Here is a 22,406-nt window from a genome sequence, read left to right on the forward strand (position 1 = left end):
CATTGGTATCGTTTGTTAGGTGTTCAAAAGACAAAATCGGTGATAATAACATAATTTCATTATGCCAGTACCTACTACGCGGTTCAAGGCACAAAAAAACTTATTTACGTCAAAACTTGTGGCCGTGTCAAGCAGCCTACCCCAATTTTTTTACGAAAATATTTGTTCATAGAAATTCCGATGAAATAAATTGAAATCAAATGCTAACGGTAGAATTAATAATGATGCGAGAGAGTATTCGCTCGAAAAGATTGATGAAAAGATAAGCAATGAAAGAATTCTCATGCCAACCTGCTCATGCCAACTAACAAAACAGAATTCTCCAGCTATAAAAACGGGAGATGCTGCGTTCGATCAAAATAGTGTGTAGAAGGGAATTTTGTAGGTACTTTGTCGATGCGTAGGGACACTTTTTCCGGACGGAAGGGAATTTCGGGATCTGGTAAAGGAGTCCGGGATAGAGAGCTCCTCAGTTGCTATTTAGCTGCTATGATGAACAGACCAACGCTGTATTTTATGTGGATTCCTTGACACGTTGCTCAACTCATACAGGTGAGGTGTTATATCATATCTTCTTTTCAACTCCAATTTTTTTCCTTTTTTCCTCCGTCGGGAAACATTTTTCTTTATCAAATTTCTCGAAGAAAAGTCGGATATTTTGATGTTGTCCTACGAAATTCCTAATTGACGAACACAAAGGCTCGGTAACACCTGTTTGATTCTTTGTGAATATTATTCGTTTTTCTCCCCCACTACAGTTTCATGCGTTATCAAATGCATTAATTAAAATGAGATAGTCCATCGATAATCACTTCCAGAAGGAAATACTAGAAAAATTACCAATTTCATTTCGGTGGTTTTGTTCCCCACTCGAGTTTTTAAAAGGATTGAACGTAATTTCATTCATATAGTAAAAATAAAAATTATGTGGTAAACTTTATAAAATAATCTTCGTTTTTTGAGTTCGAGAAAGCATTAAATAAAAACGGAGATCATTCATATTTTATTTAATGGTAAGAGATAGAAAATAAGATTTTTTACATATATAAAATGTGTGGCAAGTGGTATTACCAGCTTGTGATGCATAACGATGCCGGGCCAGAAAAAAATGGAAATTGGTGATAAATGGTGAACTCCAAAAATCTTTTTTGCTTTTTTCTTTGAAAAAATTAAAACTAAATGAATATTTTCGGTGTCATAACTGTGAATAAACGGCTTTTATTGAATCGGGGAATTTAACTTTTTTTAAAGTTTTATCCATGATATTAATACTTGATAAATCACGCCTAATTTATATTCTTGATAAGTAAGAACATGATTTTATTCATCATTAGTTAAAAGTGCAAAGATCTATGAATACAATTAATTTACTTATACACGCTGCGTTCGATAACGCTTGATTTTTCCTTATATATATGCGAACACACAGTTATAGAAATTGTTTGTTAGGAGAGAGATAAATTCAAATTTAGTGTTTTTGATTGAAATATTTCTGAAGTTTCTATTTCACTCCAGGGACTGCAATTTCAAAGTTTAGAGAGAAGGAGTCTCTCTAATAATATTTTAAATGTATTCATTTTGAAAACTATGAGATTAAAATGATTAGAATGGGAAAATTCTACACATTTTCATGACAAAGGCAGTTGATTTTATAATAAAGCTTTATGTTCAGCATCTCGGTAGGATTTGGATAGCTCAAAAATGAAAAAAAAAATATATATAGCCCTATATGTAAAATTAAAAATTGACAAATTTTTTTTTTTAACGATCGCTTTTTTTTTCTTTACACGACCCTAAAAATATCTCGATATCTTTTTTAGATATTCACAAAAATGTAGTTATCAAAATTAAAAGCGTATGCACATAAAAAAAAGCTTTGGCTAGTTTTCGAAAAGCCATTTACCAAACTTGCAATAATGCATACTTTATATGTGATACGGTACATGCTTCAGCAATTTCGCGGATGCAATGGGCGAATAATAATCAATATGAATACTCGTGAATTGATTAGAATTATTTTTGTTTTTAATTATGCATAGTGTAAATTTTTTAGTCTCAAAACTGAGAATCTGAGTGTTTAAAAAACATGATAGAAAGCGTTGTTGTTTCAAAACATAGAAGTTAAAGGTTGCAACATGAGATAAGTACACTTTAAAAACTATGCATTTTCTATATAAATTTTAAGAGTACATAATCTCTGTCGAAAAAAAAAAACGATGCATCCAGAAAATAATTGACCCTTCGTAGATACGTCGTTTTTCTGCATAAAGGGCGTATTTTAAGGTTTAAATATATTCGAAAAAAAATTTTCCTCGAAAATTTTCGAAGAATACCGCGCTCGAGACTCATAAATAGAAAATGTTTTTCCATAACCACTTTTTACATTATACTCCAAAAAAGCAAATTCAATATAAATTTACTTAAGTAACATATGTCTAGAATATACACCTATAGAGCTGTCCAATATACTACGTGAACCATTTTTATCAAAATTGTTCCTTGATTTAAATTCACAGCTTTATATATATTTTCACAAAGAGGACATCTATTACGTTGGTGATTTGCGCAATTTAAACGCAGTGCTTTAACGATGTATTGCAATGAACATCGTCCATTAAATCGATGATTTGTATATTATTATAGCTTTATTTTGTGTTTTATTCAGATATAGAAAATGCCTTTAGTTGGAGAAAGATGTGAATAATTCATCTGATATGATTACGGCCGACAAAAATTATAATGCGATTCACTGGGAACGGAAGGATTTGATGCTGATGCGAAGTTAATAATTTACGAGCAATTGGTTCCTACTTGAAAAATTGATGTCGTCTATCGAAATCGCGAAACTTGTTTCTCTGATTGAAATCATATGCCTCGTGTTTTGATTTGTTAGCTTTTAATCTGTGAATTCTATAAAAGTTATAGAATTCGGCGGTAATAATTATATGAGCAGTACTAGAGGAAAACGAATTTGAATACAAATCGATAAAAACTGGGGCTCATTTTATTCATTCAATTACTTTTGGTAACGATTATTTATTCATTTATTTGATAACGATGAGATTTCTTTTGGATACTTCGAGTTTTTTTTTTTGGCAGACAGAGTGTACGTCGCACATGTATCATTAATGAATCCAAATTAAAGACATTGATTGTTCTGCATGAGCAATGGAACATTAGCATAATATTAGTACTTTGTTTCTTAACACATCGTTACGAAGTATTCGAAACTAAAAATGGCATTAGAATTAATTTGTGTAATTTTACATCAGTTGGCTGGGGAACGAGATGGGCAGTATGAGTCGAAAAGAAAATCACAAAATATTTTTTCTATTTAATCTAAGGATATTCTAATTTGAAAGATATAACAACAGTTTTAATTTCTTTCGTATAATTTTTCATTGCAAAAAAAATTTCAGTTATTTGAGCTGACTCATTTCATTCATATCTGAGTGTAACGTGAATGATTTGGCCAATTACGAAAATTATTTCCGATCTCTTCATTCGTTACTCAGTTTTTTTAAATATATTTGCAAGAAGAAAGCTAGACATTTTGGATGGTTTGAAGCTACCGTTTATTTATGCACTCTTTTTTATTGTCTATCCATACCACATATTTTAAATAATGTTCAATTGTTTTCGCTGCACTGGAATCGTTGAAAGTAATCGAAAAAACAAAATTTTCTTATTTATCCGCCTCTAATGACGTGCAAATGAGATCGAAATGTAGAATACAAAGTGCTCTGGTGGTAAATGTCTTTGCGATGCATCAAAAATACGTACGTATGTACTTTATATTTTAGTGATGGTTTCATGTATGTATTTCAAATTAAACTATGTTAACACTTTGTATGCGGGCGAATTTTAGCCACAATGGTGAAAGTATTCCAGCTCACTCTTTCGTGCGATGTTATGTTACAATCCTATTGAGGACAGGGTATCCTGTAGAACGAAACGATGAACCTCTCCACTAATTATACGAAGTAGAGATGACAGGATACCAAGCGAAGATAATTGGAAAGAAAAGTCACATTCCTCTGTGGGGAATCGAACCATCAACCTTGCACTTTCCGGGCGCGTGTTCTACCTTTAAACTACAGAGGACAGTCATTTTCTTCCCTAAGAACATTGTGTTCCTTTGGGTTGAACGGGACTGCGCAACAGACAGCCTCCTAACTCAGCAGTAGCTCGTAACGAAATTGGCCTCCAGATGGCAATATAGAACGAAACGATGAACCTCTCCGCTAATTATACGATGACACTGGATACCAAGCGAAGATAATTGGAAAGAAAAGTCACAATAAAACTGTCCTCTGTAGTTTAATGGTGGAACACGCGCCCGGAAAATGCGAGGTTGATTGTTCGATTCCCCACAGAGGAATGTGACTTTCCTTTCCAATTATCTTCGCTTGATATCCAGTCAGCTGTACTTCGTATAAAATATCCTGTGCACACACACATTAACACATAAGTTCAGGCGTTTCTGACACGTCATATTTATTGTAACTTATATATGTTAAGGTAAATGTAATAAGAAGGATACTCTTCTTCACATCTACGTGACCCATAATTTGTGTTATACTTCTTGGTGTCAGAGCAATGGGCAAAATTGCCAAAGCGCTTCCCTCTTGAGACACCAACGATTGTTGATGATGATGATGGTAAGTTTGATAAATATGGAAAGGTCATGCAGGAAAGTATCACTTAAATTCATCCATTTATCAGTTTGTCCCGTAGATGATAGGTAAGCTACAGGTAATTTGCTATAAAAATTGCATTAAATTCAAATAAGTGTAAAGAAGTTGGAAAAATAAAAAAATTAATCAGTCTTGTAATATTGATTTTATCGCATTTATCGACACGTGCAAACAAATTTGACACATTACGGATAAAAATTTATCATACTAGACTGAAGTTTGAGCATATAATGTTCGGTAAATTTTACCCTTTATGAAAAAATGAAATAATTACCATGAAATTTTTTGGTTAGTTATTTTAGTTCTAATTAAGAAATAAGCCCCTAAAAACAAAAACAAAAATCTCTTTTTTTTTTCAAAATAAACTTATTTAGTACACAACGAGTGTTGTGTACCTGACCTGGTACCTGAAAGTTCCGTCAGCACTATGCGGGCTTACAATAAAAATAAAAAATATCAATTCAAATATATTGAACAATACATACCATAAACCGGAGTAACTTTAATACAAACATTATTTTCATACTTAAAATTATGTAGCGCGTTGAGTTTTCGTGCTATCATCACGTTCTTGATCTAGAATTTTTCAAAACCATTAGCAGAATGCGCCGAGGTGCTCCGCAGTGATGCTTATGATTGTTAGCGCCTTGTTTCTTCTACTTGGTGATTACCATAACTTTGTAAAATCTCTTAAAACTGTGATCAGTAAAAATTGTACGTCAAATTAAAACAAAAAGATAAGTAACGATTTAATTTATAATTTTATAATGATTAATTTGCTGCTTGAATTGTGTTGACCTTAGTTCGTCCTGGACTGGAGTATGCTGTAAGGTTTTGGAGACCATACCTACAGAGGGACATAGACTTGGTTGAAGGGGTGCAGAGAAGAGCTACGCGTGTCCTTATTGGCACACAGGGCTTGAGTTATGAAGAAAGACTTCATTTTTTGAATATGTTTACATTGGATGAACGCAGGTGTCGAGGAGATATGATCGAAGTGTTCAAAATTTTCAATGGGATGGATAGGATGGACCATGAACTTTTAGTACACCGCCAATCGACTGCTTTTACAAGGGGACACCAGTATCGATTGGTGAGGGACAATGCAAGATTATGGTGTCGCAGGGAATTTTTCTCTAATAGGGTTGTTAATAAATGGAATAGCTCACCCCCGGAGGTAGTAAATTGTAACACAATTGACACGTTTAAAAAGAAATACGATAAACATGTTGGGGTAAATCGAGAAGCTATCCATTCTTAGAATAAGACAACCATAAGTATTCTTTATGGGCATTGTATAATATTTTATCATGTGTATATATTGTTTATAATTTGTGTTAATTGCATTTTTAATTGGGTTGCTGTATTTTTGAAACATATGACATCCATATTTTTATGGGCATCTTTTTATCAGCCACCTCGTTGGGCATTTTGCCTGTTGTGGCGTTGTATTTGTATTTGTATAATTGTGTTACAGTTTCTACCTCCGGGGGTAAGCTATTCCATTTATTAACAACTCTATTAGAGAAAAATTCCCTGTGACACCATAACCTTGCATTGTCCCTCACCAATCGATACTGGTGCCCCCTTGTAAAAGCAGTCAATTGGCGGTGTACTAAAAGTTCATGGTCCATCCTATCCACCCCATTGAACATTTTGAACACTTCGATCATATATCCTCGACACCTGCGTTCATCCAATGTAAACATATTCAAAAAATGAAATCTCTCTTCATAACTCAAGCCCTGTGTGCCAATAAGGACACGCGTAGCTCTTCTCTGCACCCCTTCAACCTAGTCTATGTCCCTCTGTAGGTATGGTCTCCAAAACCTTACAGCATACTCCAGTCCAGGACGAACTAAGCCTCGAAAAAGCGGAATTATGACTTTAGGAGAAAGAGAAGAGACCTTTTTGAAAATAGAACCTAGCATTCTATTATCTTTTTTTACCAACGCTGAACAGTGTTCTGAAAACCTTGTCTGCTCATCAATGAGAATTCCCAAATCGGTGACCCTAGTTGCATCCGGGATAATGACACCATTGAACTCGTAAGAGAAACATGGGTTGTTTCGAACCAAAATGAGCGCCCATGCACTTATCAACGCTAAACGTCATGCTCCATTCATTTGTCCATGCTGTAATCCTGTTTAAGTTGGCCTGGAGCAACTCCCTATCGCTTTGATTCCCGATTACCCCCATTAGCTTCACATCATCTGCGAATTTGCTAGTAATCCCATTGATACCCTGATCGAGTTTATCGATAAAAAGGGAAAAAAGTATGGGGCCGAGGACACTTCCTTGAGGAACGCTACTTGTGACGCCTGTCCAACTAGAGAATTCCCCGTTCACCATAACTCGTTGCGACCTATCTCTTAGCCACGATTCTACCAATTCAGCAAGTTGCCCCGAATTCCAATCTCGTGTAAACGCTTCAAGAGTTTACCATGTTGGACCCGATCAAATGCCTTCTGGAAATCAAGGTAAACAACATCTACATTTTTGCTCTTACCCAAAGCCTTCGTCACGTGATCATAGAAGCAAATCAGATTAGTCACACGTGACTTTCCCTTCCTGAACCCATGCTGATTATCCGACAATACATTATTCTCGTCTATTCACTTCACAAACTGCCTTTTGATAATAATTTCCAAAATTTTCGACAGGGAGCTCTTCAAACTCACAGGACGATAATTTGGACACAGCCTCTCTACTATCCTTTTTAAATATCGGAACAATATTAGCAAGTTTCCAATCCCTTAGCATGATACTCTCATCAACACTACTCCTCTAAATCTGCGCGACTGGCCCCAACAATTCATTAGCATATTCCCTGAGGACCCTGGGATAGATATCATATCATCTGGTCCTGGTGCTTTGCTCGCACATACATTTCTTAGAAGATTTAGGACCTCCATGTCTTCCACTTGAATATCGTTGAGGATTTTATTTCCCCACGCAACACCCGTATATTGAATATTATTATCTCTGTTAAAAACCGACGCTAAAAAGTCATTGAAAGCATTACACATGCCTACATTGCTCTCTAACCCAGAGCCTTCTACCGACAGGGTGCCAACCGTCCCCTTACATCCATTATTGACATATCGAAAAAATGATTTTGGGTCAGAGCCAATGTTATCTGCCAACCTAGATTCAACTTCCTTTTTACTATCCCTTATCGCTTTCTTCAACACTCTTCTTTTATCAGTAAACAACGATAGGTCACTTCGCCCACTTTTATACTCTCTGAATGGGGGCGCGGTAGCCCGGTCGATAAGATGCTCGCCTGAAGTACCAAAGGATGTATAGAGGTGTCGCGAGTTCGATACCCAGTTCGTCCTTGTCAGAAAACTTTCCTGACACAGGGGTACAACAAAAAACGGCGACTTGACCGCAGCAAAAATTGCTACCGCAGGGAGTCCCCCGTCGAGGGGTTAGCGCACCAACCTCTCGATGAGTATGAAAAACAAGCCTGCCGTTCGGAATCGGCAATAAATTGTAGGTCCCGGTCTAATTAGCCCTCGTGTGCAGAAAATGACCGTGGTGTGACAAAAATGATCAAATGTTCAAAACTCTCTGAATGCTCTTTTCTTCTCAAGATAAAGGTTACGCACGCTATCCGTGAACCATAGAGGGTGCGATGTACAAACACACCTTTTTCGAACAAAGGGTATGACGTCGTGCAAAACAGAGGACAGTTTCGTACTAAATTCTTCCCATTGACTTACCACCCCTACTGATTCCAACCGGTCTTTGAAAACTTCCGCTAACCTTCCTCTCAAAATATCAAAGTTAGTTCTCCGAAAACAAGGAACCAGTCTTTTGTTATCAACCTTACCCGAGGAAAAGTTACAGTGAAATCTGACTATACGATGATCACTGGAAGAAAACTCTTCCCCCACCGAAACATGTTCAACAAGATCCTCGCAACTAGTAAGAACTAAATCCAAAATAGCAGTACCCTTAGTGGCTTCTGATACATGCTGATACAAAAAATTTTCGAGCACCAACTTGAGAAAGTCTCTTTCATACTGATCTCTAGATGAAAGGTTCTCCCAATCAATACCTGGGTAATTGAAATCACCTAGTATGAGAATCCTCTTACGCTTACACATGTAGCAAATTCCATCATGAAATTTGGCGATGTAGTTTGAATCCCTATTCGGTGGATTGTAACAAACTCCAACAATAAGTTTATGATGTCTTTTGTTGTCAAGCTCAACCCATATACTTTCAATATCACTTCTCTGCACGTTACACTCTCTAGCCTTCAAACATGATTTCACGTATATCAACACTCCACCCCCTTTCCTATAAGATCTATTTCCCCAAAAATTATCGTATCCAGAGATGTGTAAGAAAGATTCATCCCCATCCTTTGTCCAAGATTCAGCAATGGCTATAAGATCCAGTCCCTCCACAACCATCATATTTTCTAAAAAATCTTTCTTATCACCCAATCGTGGCATTAATTAGCACACATTTTAATTTGCCCGGTGATTTAGTGTCAATCGAGAAGCCATCCAAGTCTGTGGTGTGTAATTCCCCGTCAGTACTGTTATGATTATCATTAACTAACTTGGTGCGTGAAGTAGTTCTACAGCCTTAATACACTCATGTCCACAAATTAAGGATAATGCCAGCTCCGGCAAATAAAGGTTCAGAAACAAAACAAACGTTACTTATTCATAAAGCCCATTTATTAAACAAAAGATAAAGAACAAAAACGATGGTGTATGTATGATACCATTCATAAAAACTACGATTTTTGCTCCCTGGAGCAATTGTAAAAAATATCTCCTTTACAAAAACTTACTATTACAAGGTTGGTATGATGGTTAATACATTGTATGTCTCCCATGCGATGAAATTCAGTCCGTACAACGCCTAGGCATGCTGAGTATCAAATTATCGATCTGATCTTGGGGAATATCACTCCACTTAGCAAACAATGCTTTCCAAAGTTCCGGTACACATGTAGGAGGTGGTTGACGGGCTGCAACTCGTCGGCCAAGCATGTCCCACACATGTTCTATCGGATTCAAGTCAGGTGAGAATGCTGGCCATTCCATACGGGTTATATCCTGAGATTCAAGGCATTCGTTTACAATGTTTGCTCGGTGAGGACGGGCGTTGTCATCCATAAACACAAATTCTGCGCCCATGGCACCCCTAAACAAACGTACACGTTGTTTCAGAATGATGTCCCGAGAAATTTGTGCTTTCATGGTTCTGGTTTGTATACCCAGTATAATTCCACCCCAAACGAGCAATGCTGCACCACCGTAACGGTGTCGTTCAATGACGTTGTCTTGGTGGTAACGGGTACCTGGCGTTCTCCATATGAAAGTCCGACGTGAATCAGACTGCAAGCTAAACCTGGACTCGTCGGAAAACATCACACAAGCCGACTGTGATTATGTCCACATTGCATGTTCTCTACTCCAGGCAAATCGCTGCCGACAGTGATTTGCGGTGAGCGGAACACATCTGACAGGGCTGCGAGCATATAGACCAATATCTCCCAAACGTCTGTACACGGTTTGCCTTGAAACTGTGGTACCCGTGGCTGCAGATAGCTGACGAGACAGGTCGGATGCTGTGCTCCGTCTGCTTCTTTTGGCAGTTACTGCCAAATACCGATCTTCATTCGGCGTTGTAACTCGGGGGCGAGCTGTACTGTAACGTCTACTGACATTTCCGTTATCTTGGAATGGTTGCCAAAGCCTAGAGATGACACTTTGGGCAATTCCAAGTTCCTCGGATACTTCCATCTGAGTACGCCCACATTCCAGGCGGCCGATAATTCTACCACGTAAGAAATCATCCACATGCGTCGTCTGTGTCATAACTATTCGCTTATGGCACTGAGCGCCTTACAGAACTGTTGTGAACAATTTCACTTCTTTTCCACCATTCCTTATACACCCCCCCTCTTACACTCTCGTCATTGTGACGTACTATCGGCATCATCTGGTGGCTTCCTGAAATTTGCATATCATTCTTGCAGATGTGTGTGATAATTCTACAGGTGAAATTTTTACTTTAGATTTCGATTTCCGTGTGATTCTGAATTATCCTTGATTTATGGACATGAGTGTATTTCAAAACAGCAACATGCAACAACTTATATAAAGGATATTACTGGCGTTAAAAAGTTGAAGGTACTTTTAGTACTCGAAAGGTTAAGTAATTCATTCATGATTAATCATGTTTAATGTTTTCCAGTTAATAATGTTTTCCAATACGAGTTGAGGGATTAAAAATGACCAAAAGTAAATTGATCAAACTTACCAAAATGATTGGTGATTAGTGCATAATCACTGGATTTACTACATTTACCCCGTAACACATATACTGTACAATATCGTTTTTTTCATTGTTTTCTTTTAAAGCGAGTTCTTGAGGCCATATAATTGGGAAAGATACTGTACGATATTGGAGAAAAGTTTGAGAGCAACCAAAGAACCACTATATTTTATTAATAAAACTTGTGCTTGTTTAGGTGCATGAAAATGTTTAGAGTGACACGCACACGCACGCACACACACACACACGCACGCACGCGTAGAGAACTAAACAATTTCCACTAAAAGTAATTTTGGTGAGTGCTGCACTTTTTCAGTAAAAAATTGTTGAAATTATAGTACAGAGGTCAAAACCTGATAAAAACGGATAAGGGCACGCTTGTTTTCTGACAAAAAAATTTAAAAATTTCTCATGTTTTCGTAACAGCCGAGACTGTACTGATAGGTCATGCACTGTGAAATTAATTTTTTTTCTGAAGGTGTGAAGATGGCCAAATATGCAACATATTTATGGAACATTGAAAAGGCGAAATACTTGCTCTCAGAGAATCCGCAATGTCTAGTCATGAAATTTTAAGAGAAATTATAAGATTGAAGAGTGCTGGTTAAAGTTTCATAAAATGGGACTTATTTCGAGAATGGACTTAAAGCTTGCACAAGAAAGTTTTTTTCTCTTTCCATTCAGCAAAAAAGACGATTACTCGCAGCTTTAAGTGAAATTACGTGAAATTTTTTTTTATATAATTCAGAAGGAATACAACTTCGAACTGCCCCTAATGTGATAAAAAAATTTCAAATGTTTGGTATGCGGAACTGAAGCACAGTATCGCAACCTCCCCTTACGAAACAGCACTTCCAAAAGTGAGTTTGATTCACCAAAAAAGCATATATCTTGTGGTGTCAAGTGGAATGATGTTGTTTTTTTGTGATGAGAAGAAGTTCAATTTATGGTTTTACTTACGGATCTGATGGTTTTAAATATTACTGGCATGACCTACACCTTGACAGAGCCGCATTTTCGAAACGCCAATTCGGAGGTGGATCAGTGATGGTTTGGGGAGGTTTTGCATCCTAGGAAAAACTAATCGCGTTCATAAGCTGCAAAATCAACTCAGAGGTGTATCAAGACATTCTGGCAGAAAATCTACTACCGAAGCAACCTCTTGTAACTTCTGACAGTATTTGTTTCAACAAGACAATGCTTCTCTGTACATGTTTCAAAATCTACAAAATCTTAGTCTGAAGTCTATTCGGTGGAACTCGTTGACTGGCCAGCCAGAAGTCCTGATCTGAATCCTGTAGAGAACTTGTGGGGCATTTTGGCACGAGAAGTGTATATAAATGGTACGCAGTACGAAAATAAATATGGCCTTATGACAGCAATCAAAGAGGACTCGACGAAGATTCCGCAGCAAGTTATTTATGACTTATCTCGGTAGTTGACATCCAGAATGATATAGAAAAAAAGGATAATTTTAGTTTTTATTAAAATGATTTTTTGCATCATTTTCCAGTGTCCTTATACTTTTTTCCAGGTTCTGACCTTTATTATAAATTCAATAATTTTTTTTCTGGGACCGTGCAGCACTCATAAAATATTTTTTCACTGGTAAATGTTTATTTCTACTTATAGCTATCACTCTAAAATTTTCATATACTTACATCCAAAGGTTTTTGAGATATGGCGATTTTTCGATTGTCCTCAAACTTTTTTCCAGCATCTTATATGTGTGTGCGCGCGTAAGGTAGGGTATAAACCCAGAGAGAAAACTTTTTCTCTTCATCTATTAAACAATTTTTTTCTTTCACTAACTTCAATTAAAAAAAAGACAAATTTGAAAGTTGTCTCTTTTATGAATCTGTTCTCAAATGCAAACAAGTGTCAACAAAAAAACCGACTATGATCCCTGCTCTGTTTTCACAAGAGATATAAGCAGCGAACAAAGAACAGCTGCTATTTTCTCTGCATCTGCGAGACGAGATGCTTTCTAGTCAGACGAAGTGATGCCCGAGTGACGCAGTGCCACTCTGGCATTACTTGGCGAAGATGCTCGTCTTCCGCTATGAAAGTTACCGTCAAGGTCAACGGGTTCGAATCCGGGCAAGAACATCAGAAACAAGATCTTTACCTAACGAGCCTGTGGTGACCACCGATATTAGATGGCACCTTCACTCCCCCCCCCCCAACTCCACTGGTTGAAAATTGCCGTATGGTGATATACAACCGGAGTTGGTGTGCGATAAAGTAGTAAGGCCAAAACACACTATACCGACACGTCACGTCATAGTAGTTAATATTCAATTCCATATACGTGCATGTTGTAAGTTTTCGATCAATTTGATTACACACAAATTAGTGCAAGATCACAAAATTATTTTACGAGCAATATAACTGGGAGAGAGAACATATGAATAATGAGGCATTTGTCATATCTATTCATCCATACTGAGAGATTGATACAAACATATTGAAAAATAAGAGCTAGTTATCGATATGCTATTTCTGTCTCAAATATTTTCTACCGAAAATATGAGCTCAATTAGATAACAATAAAGTAAGACTAGATCGTGAAATCATTTCTGAAATGAGAACAGAAATACGAAGAGAGTCGCGAGCAAATTTGAGGACCAACTTCTCAAATACCAATCTTCTTGAACTAATGAGGAAAATACGTAAGCGTCACGGGATTGAAATACTTTTGTTACCAACATAATCGATATTGTTTTGAAGATAGTAAGATATTCAGCTAGAAGTTGAATGCTAAAGCCCAAAATGCTATCGTTGAGTACCATGAAATGGGGTAAGTAGCTATCCATACTTAGAATAAGACAAACCCCAAGTATTCTTTATGGGCATAGTATAATATTTTATCATGTATATATATTGTTTTTAATTGGGCTGCTGTATTTTTGAAATATATGACATCCATATCTGTTATGTGCATCTTTTTCTCAGCCATTTCGTTCCGCATTTTGCCTGTTGTGGCGTTGTATTTGTATTTGTAAGTAGAAACAACTTCGAACTTTTCAGATAAATAAGTACTGGTACCAATGAGAAAAACCGGTACCGGTGAAGATAAATTATTGAAACTTCATATAATTCACCTTGGATTTGTAAAGAAATGAAATCCAACGATTACACTTCTCACTGATTTTGTTCTCGAAGATATTTCAGTTATTTTTAGGGCAATTTTGGGACGCTGATTCCCCGAATTTCCCACCGGTTTTGTCAGATAGGGTCTAGAAAAAGTGAAAATTACATTTCAATGGCAGTACTATAAGCAACACACAAATCGCATTGTCGAGAGTATGCTTTATCTCAAAAAATAGAGACAATTCGGGAAAACCAAAAGCAGTTTTGAAATTAGCAGTCGATTCTACCCTGAAACAATTAAAATTCCATTAAGAACATGAACTTTTTTGTTTTTTGTTGAGCAGTGTCCATCCCTCAATAACTGATTACCACTTGAGTTCTGCTAAAATCCTCCACAATGCCCAAAAATCCTACGACTTAGATTTTTTAGAGCGCTTTATATCCATAAAAATGTTTCTTCTTTTGTTAACGATTTCTCCAGTACTCCATATTTCTCCAATATTTGAGCTTAATTCTTAAAATCGCTCCTCGCTGCCACTCCATCACCGATACACTCCGTCCATGGCCCCTTGAAAGCGGAGGGAGGAATAGGGCCCCCGAGACAATTACCTTAACTTTTTCTTTTTCACGCTATAAATTCACTATAGAAAGGCCCGTGAAAAGCATGGTTTCAGGGCCTGCCTAAGATTCCAGCCTAGGAGTGTGACTCCAGGATATGACGGAAATGATGCGAGGTCTAATAATTGTAATATTATCAATCATAATCAGTATCTTTGCTTCTGCCATCATCATCACTACCTCACGTCGGCCTTGCATACGATCACGTGTTTTTATCCTAGCGAACGTTCTGCACTATATCAGACCATTTTTCACTGCATAAAGGGCTATATTAGCCTTGAAATGACTGTTTAAGTGTTTAAATTTTTTATATTTTGAGCGATAATCGTTGGATTTCATTTTTCGATGCTGTGCTCAGAAGGTATATTTCCTTTATTACTTCAATTTGTTTGTCTTGCAGTCCTCTTATCCATAAAGTGAAGTAATAAAAAAGTAAATTACCGATGTTTTTTTATCCATCCTACAAAAGAAAGCCATAGGAAAATTTATTATTTTTGTGTTTGTTTCTACCGTTGACTTCGTGACCAATGAAACAATCACTAGCCTTAATTCATTTTTCACCGCTCTTCAAATTCTTCATCAAATTGCGAAATTTTTATATATATATGATGACTGGTTACTTGAATGACATATTTGAAAAGTTACACAAAATTGAGCATTAATTTAGCATTTTTTATTTGTAATTAATGTAATTGTCTAATTAATTAACTTTACAATGAATATAAATTAACTAATTTAATAAAATATAATTCATCATCATCAACAACCATTTTCCATTCACTGCTGGATGTGAAGGTCTCCTCTAAATTTTTCCAATTTGCTCTGATGCTTTAGCCATTAGTTGATTCCAGTCACTTTCCTGATCTCATCAATCCATCTTGCGTGGGGTCACCTTTTTGGACGTTTAACACCATGGGGGTACCGATCTAGAATACTTGTAGTCCATCTGTTGTCCTGTCTTCTTGCAATATATCCAGCCCATTTCCATTTCAAACGTTTAATTCTTTCCATGATATCATATACCTTTGTGTGGTTCCTCTTATCCAAGTGATTCGTTTTCTGTCTCTTCTTGTGATGCCTAACATACATCTTTCCATGCTTCTTTGTGTTGTCTGTAGCCTTTGTATCATCTTGAAAAATATAATTAGTTATCATGATTTTAGAAAATGTTATGTACCTCGTGACAAAAAAAACATTTGGGAGACATTTTTTTTCAATGTTTTAAAAATTTATTTCTGTGTATGGTCATGAAAAAAAATTCAAATTGAAAATCAGGAATTTTTTTTAAATTTTCATTTTTGAAAAGTTATAAAAATCAAATTTATTTGTAAACAAATTTTAAAAAAATACTATGACACTCATTTAACTTTTTAATTCCCAAAAATATTCATTTCATACAAAAATTTGCATGAAAAAATTACTGGAAATTTTTTCTTAAAACAAAGCATAGTGCAAATGCATCAGTCAAAAATGGGTTAAAGGTGAATCAAAACACTAATTTGTACTAAAAAATATAATCAGAATAGAAAAAATAGAATATATATATATATATATAAACACTGCTGGCCACCGTAAATGCAACACCCTGAAGGAAGCATGCAAATAATATGAAATTTACAACATGCATTAGCGGAGGTGAGATATGCAAATGATTAGAATTTCAGCGCAGACGCACATCACGCGCGCTTGTGGCGCCACTTCAAAGCGCTATTTAAAGCTTGGAGATTTCGACGATTTGAAGTACGGCAATTGTGTTTTTCTTGTGGTTTTTTCAAAAAAACGATCAATTATGCCTCGTAGAAAACAGCGATCATCTTTTGATCAAGTATCAGAGTTCGACAGAGGAAGGATAGTGGCCTACCGAGATTGTGGATTATCTTTCAGGAAAATCGGTAGTCGTGTTGGACGAAACCAAACAACTGTAATGCGGATATGTGATCGTTGGATGCAGGAGGGTACGACGGACCGACGTGTTCGATCGCATCCACCTCAGTGCACCACTTCACGTGATGACAGGCGTATTGTGCGTATGGCAGTGACGGATCGCCCAGCCACATCACGAACCATAGCACAGCACATTCAGTCTGTACCGCATCATCCAGTGTCTGCGCGTACCATTCGACGCCGTTTACAGCAGAGTGGTCTGTCCGCAAGACGTCCATTGCTTCGTCTACCCTTGACGCAGAACCACAGACGTCTCCGCCGCCAATGGTGCGATGAAAGAAGGATGTGGACGGCACAATGGAATGAAATTGTCTTTACTGACGAGTCACGATTCTGTCTGCAACACCACGATTGTCGGATTCGAGTCTGGAGACACCGTGGAGAGAGGATGCTGAACAGCTGCGAACAGCACCGCCACACTGGTCCTGCACCGGGTATTATGGTATGGGGCGGTATTGGATATCACTCTCGCGCTCCTCTAGTACGCATTGCCGGTACTTTAAAAAGCCAGCGCTACATCTCCGAGGTGTTGGAGCCAGTTGTCCTTCCTTACCTTCAGGGCTTGCCCACAGCCATATTTCAAGAGGATAATGCGCGACCACACGTGGCACGCATTGTCCAAAGGTTCTTCGTCAATCGCCAGATTGAATTGCTTCCCTGGCCAGCTCGCTCTCCGGATCTTTCGCCGATAGAAAACATGTGGTCCATGGTTGCTCAACGATTGACCCAGATTACATCCCCAGCTGCCACACCAGATCAACTTTGGCAACGCGTGGAAGCTGCTTGGTCTGCTGTACCCCAAGAACACATCCAAAGTCTGTTTGAATCAATGCCGAGGCGTGTGGCAGCGGTGATCACCAACAATGGCGGATACTCTGGCTACTGATTTTGGCAGGAACCACACTTCACAGAAGTCTATAAATTTAATCATTTGATGCTTGGTCAACATGTTATCTACAAAATAAATATTGTTGCGATATCTCTTGTCTTTCTTGGTGTTGCAATTTGGGTGGCCAGCAGTGTATATATAATGAGAAAATCGAAAAATAAATTCATGAATAACTAATTGAACTAAAACTAAAACTCTTTGAAACGAGAAGAGCACTTCGAGGCGATGTAAGGTGGAATCAGCTTCTAGATAGTATCTTTGTTTGTTTAAAAAAAACAACCTCGTCCCCTGCTTATAAAAGTATCGTATTATTATTAGTTTCTTCGTAAAAAAAAATTTCTTGCTAATAGTATAACCACCTTCCCTTGAGACTCATTTACTTTTACCTGGTGATAAGCACAACTGTCGGTTTCTCAGTAGCTGCTTAAGCTCCAGGTGGGTGTCTTGTACAGCAAGTGGTTCCCAAACTTTTTGAAGCGCGAACCCCCGTTTGACCAGAATTTTATCGATGCCCGCCCCCCACATGGGGTGACCATATTTCCGGAACATTCCTGATTTTTTTGTTGATATCATTGATTACGGGAAACGTAATCAAATCATTTTTAAATATTTAGTTTGGTTATCAGGCAGAACTGTTTTAATATGAGATTTCATTGTTACCCACGTTTTTTTAGCTTTGAATGCTGCGGACGGTGTCATCAAACATAGTCGCAAGTCAGGATAGAATGTTTATTTTGCACATCATAATGGTGCAGAGCGAATAACTTGATAAAAAACTCAGGGTCACCAAACCATTACCAAACGCAGGGGCCAGAGCGAAAATACTCTTGGGTTTCTTTGTGGGAAGAATATTTTTTGTAGATTTGTTTTATATATTATTTTGAACATTCATAACATTTTCATGATTCAAGGAAGCAGATATTTTCTGAATTTTATGCCAAGGTGAACTCGGAAAGAAAAGTCACCTGGTCTCCATTGGGACTCGAACCCAGGTCCTCTTGCGGAGACCAGATGACTTTTCTTTCAGAGTTCACATCGGCATAAAATCCAGAAAATATCTGTTTCCTTGATATATTGGGTTGAGAAAAAGCCGACTATTTTCATGGTTGTTGCGCAGCCACTCCTGCTTCATTACACAAAATTATTTGTCAAAAACAGTTGTTGGTGTACGTCCCACAGTATTTTCAGATCCCCCCCTCTTCCCAATATTTTCAATAACTTCACTTCTTTATAAAAAGAGCTTCATGAACGGCATACTAGCGTTATTAATTGTTCTTTACCTAAAATTTTTTTTGGAATTTCCCCTATATCCCCTATATCACTCCTCATTCTGCGTTTTTAACTTTAAAAAATACATAAATTTTGAAATAGGATGATTCTTCATGAATCCTTCTGTACATATTTGATCTATAGATTACTGTAGAGGTAGAATTTGACAAAACACTGTATTTTATGACACATGTGCAGTAAGTAGTTGTTCAGCTGAGTTGAGGCAGAGAGTTTTTAGTTTTGCCATAATTTTTCTTACGTTGCAAAAAATAAATACATTTCTCATTCGGATATTTTCATTTTTGAGAATCTCTCGCGGTCACCCCCTTTTATGTAAATTATTTTATTTTTTGCTGCCTTCTCGTCTGAGGTGGTCATGTTACGTTGTTTTTAATAAAACTTTCCGGATACACCCATCCTTCGGGAACGCTTCGATATCTCTCCGAGATGGGAAGCGGGGTGTGTCCGGTCTTCAAAGGCCAAAGGTCACCCCCTCCCTCAGTTAATAAGGGAACTTAATTTACTTACACTTTGTGAACCACTGCAGTAGAGAATAGTCTAATATTACTCTGAGGCTGGGATTACACTATAAAAATTCTATTACAAAAGTTGAAAAAAAAAACCAATCAATAAGATTGAGTAATGTAATTAATTTAATCAATGATATTGATTACATTCGATCGAATGTAAATGATACGCTTATTGGTTGCATTTTCAAGTTTTATAAAAAACTTTTCCAAAACTTTTATAATGCAATCCCGGCCTCATGATGATTCTGCGCTGCAGATCTTTTTCACTAATTTTTTTTGACGCTCTCGTTTTTTAGAAAGACAGGAGAAAGGTGTCATCTTTCACAAATTATAAACCTATGATTTAACGTTAGAATGAAGAGGAAAAAAAAAACCACCCAGCAACGTTATATATAACAGTCACATAAGATTAATGTTAACCCTTTCTGGCTCACCCCCTAAAAACCTACCACAAACCGGGGTAACTTTAGGACAAGAATTTCACATTTTTTTAAATATGGTATCCGCAATTTGAATGTTACATGATTTCCGGGGTAAAATATAGCTACAACCCTCAGCTTGCTTACCATGCTCACAATCCTTTAAAATTATTCATAAAATAGATAGAGAGATACATAATTCTGTTGTCGTAAAGCTACCCCGCATTCCGTGGTAACTATAGTACAAGCCTTTTATCGTACTCTGAGAGCCATTTTAGTACTCTTGTGTCTGATTGTTACCCCAATACTAGCCAGTAAAAATTCTACAGGAGGAGTTTTACAATGAAAAAATGGTGATTTTTTCCGTTTGTTTCTTATAAAAAACAAATTTTTAAGTCTTTCTCCCAATAAAGTTCTTTTTTTGTTCTTTTAAAGTTTAAGAAGAACTTTAAATTTCATTTTTACATAGCTTTCAACAGTTAAATAAAAAAATTAAATGAACCTTAAAAAAAAAAGAATATAATAATATCAAGCCAAGTTTTAAGCTAGGTACTACTTTTTCTAAATAGGGGAAGTTGTAAAAGAGTGAAAAGTCTTCGCTTACTTAGAACGTTTTATTGAAACAAAAATATAGATGAAAATTATACAAATAATAATTAATTAAGATTAAATTGAATCTATATTTCTTCATGTCTTCTGGAAATAAATCACCTTTAATTATTTTGGGTAGAGAAAATTTCTTTTATCAAATTCCCCTTACAAGGTACCAAAGTTTGTCCTTTTCGTTTGACCACTTCCAATATTTTTCCGCCTTCTGCATACAATTAACTTCGCATTCAAAGGTCAGAACAAATGAAAGAAGGACGGAACAAACGAAAAAAAATCGTTTTAAAATTACCAAAATACGTCTTAATGTTACCCGTCAAATGTAATATGTTTACATGTTATTACTTAAATCCATGCGTAAAAGATGTCCTTTAGAAAGTTTTTCTCAATCATGTATTTGAGTTTATATAGGGTTGCCGCAGGTATAGAACCTAATTTTTTATAAACTACACTGCTGGCCACCCAAATTGCAACACCAAGAAAGACAAGAGATATCGCAACAATATTTATTTTGTAGATAACATGTTGACCAAGCATCAAATGATTAAATTTATAGACTTCTGTGAAGTGTGGTTCCTGCCAAAATCAGTAGCCAGAGTAGCCGCCACTGTTGGAGATCACCGCTGCCACACGCCTCGGCATTGATTCAAAGAGACTTTGGATGTGTTCTTGGGGTACAGCAGACCAAGCAGCTTCCACGCGTTGCCAAAGTTGATCTGGTGTGGCAGCTGGGGATTTAATCTGGGTCAATCGTTGAGCAACCATGGACCACATGTTTTCTATCGGCGAAAGATCCGGAGAGCGAGCTGGCCAGGGAAGCAATTCAATCTGGCGATTGACGAAGAACCTTTGGACAATGCGTGCCACGTGTGGTCGCGCATTATCCTCTTGAAATATGGCTGTGGGCAAGCCCTGAAGGTAAGGAAGGACAACTGGCTCCAACACCTCGGAGATGTAGCGCTGGCCTTTTAAAGTACCGACAATGCGTACTAGAGGAGTGCGAGAGTGATATCCAATACCGCCCCATACCATAATACCCGGTGCAGGACCAGTGTGGCGGTGCATAACGCAGCTGTTCAGCATCCTCTCTCCACGGTGTCTCCAGACTCGAATCCGACCATCGTGGTGTTGCAGACAGAAGCGTGACTCGTCAGTAAAGACAATTTCATTCCAATGTGCCGTCCACATCCTTCTTTCATCGCACCATTGGCGGCGGAGACGTCTGTGGTTCTGCGTCAAGGGTAGACGAAGCAATGGACGTCTTGCGGACAGACCACTCTGCTGTAAACGGCGTCGAATGGTACGCGCAGACACTGGATGATGCGGTACAGACTGAATGTGCTGTGCTATGGTTCGTGATGTGGCTGAGCGATCCGTCACTGCCATACGCACAATACGCCTGTCATCACGTGAAGTGGTGCACTGAGGTGGATGCGATCGAACACGTCGGTCCGTCGTACCTTCCTGCATCCAACGATCACATATCCGCATTACAGTTGTTTGGTTTCATCCAACACGACTACCGATTTCCCTGAAAGATAATCCACAATCTCGGTAGACCACTATCCTTCCTCTGTCGAACTCGGATACTTGATCAAAAGATGATCGCTGTTTTCTACGAGGCATAATTGATCGTTTTTTTGAAAAAACCACAAGAAAAACACAATTGCCGTACTTCTAATCGTCGAAATCTCCAAGCCTTAAATAGCGCTTTGAAGTGACGCCACAGGCGCGCGTGATGTGCGTCTGCGCTGAAATTCTAATCATTTGCATATCTCACCTCCGCTATTGCATGTTGTAAATTTCATATTATTTGCATGCTTCCTTCATGATGTTGCATTTACGGTGGCCAGCAGTGTATTTTTTCACACTGCAGATTCCATTTAAGATCATCCTATATTATAATTCCTACATAGTTACAGTCATAAACTCTTTCAATTTCTTGACAATTGCATTGCAAGCTCAATTAGCACAAGCAGTGATTGTGTATCTATGTGTATATATATCAGTTTTATGACTGATAGTTTTAGTT

At 37.4% G+C, this 22,406-nt stretch overlaps 1 protein-coding gene across 2 annotated transcripts in view; it reads left to right on the top strand.

Annotated features, from left to right (window-relative positions):
- The first annotated feature begins 434 nt into the window (after positions 1-434).
- Positions 435-22,406, top strand: part of LOC149084783 (uncharacterized) — a 146,103-nt gene continuing 124,131 nt past the window's right edge. For both annotated transcript variants that reach the window (XM_089232528.1, XM_089232527.1), the window contains exon 1: positions 435-552. The gene's annotated coding sequence lies outside the window, so the exon portion shown is untranslated. The remainder of the gene's footprint in view (positions 553-22,406) is intronic.

The sequence above is a fragment of the Pholcus phalangioides genome, unplaced genomic scaffold, assembly GCF_987345545.1.
Source record: "Pholcus phalangioides strain wild (caught in Gottingen) unplaced genomic scaffold, Ppha-v1.0 ptg000007l_1, whole genome shotgun sequence".
In the NCBI taxonomy this organism is placed as follows: domain Eukaryota; kingdom Metazoa; phylum Arthropoda; class Arachnida; order Araneae; family Pholcidae; genus Pholcus; species Pholcus phalangioides.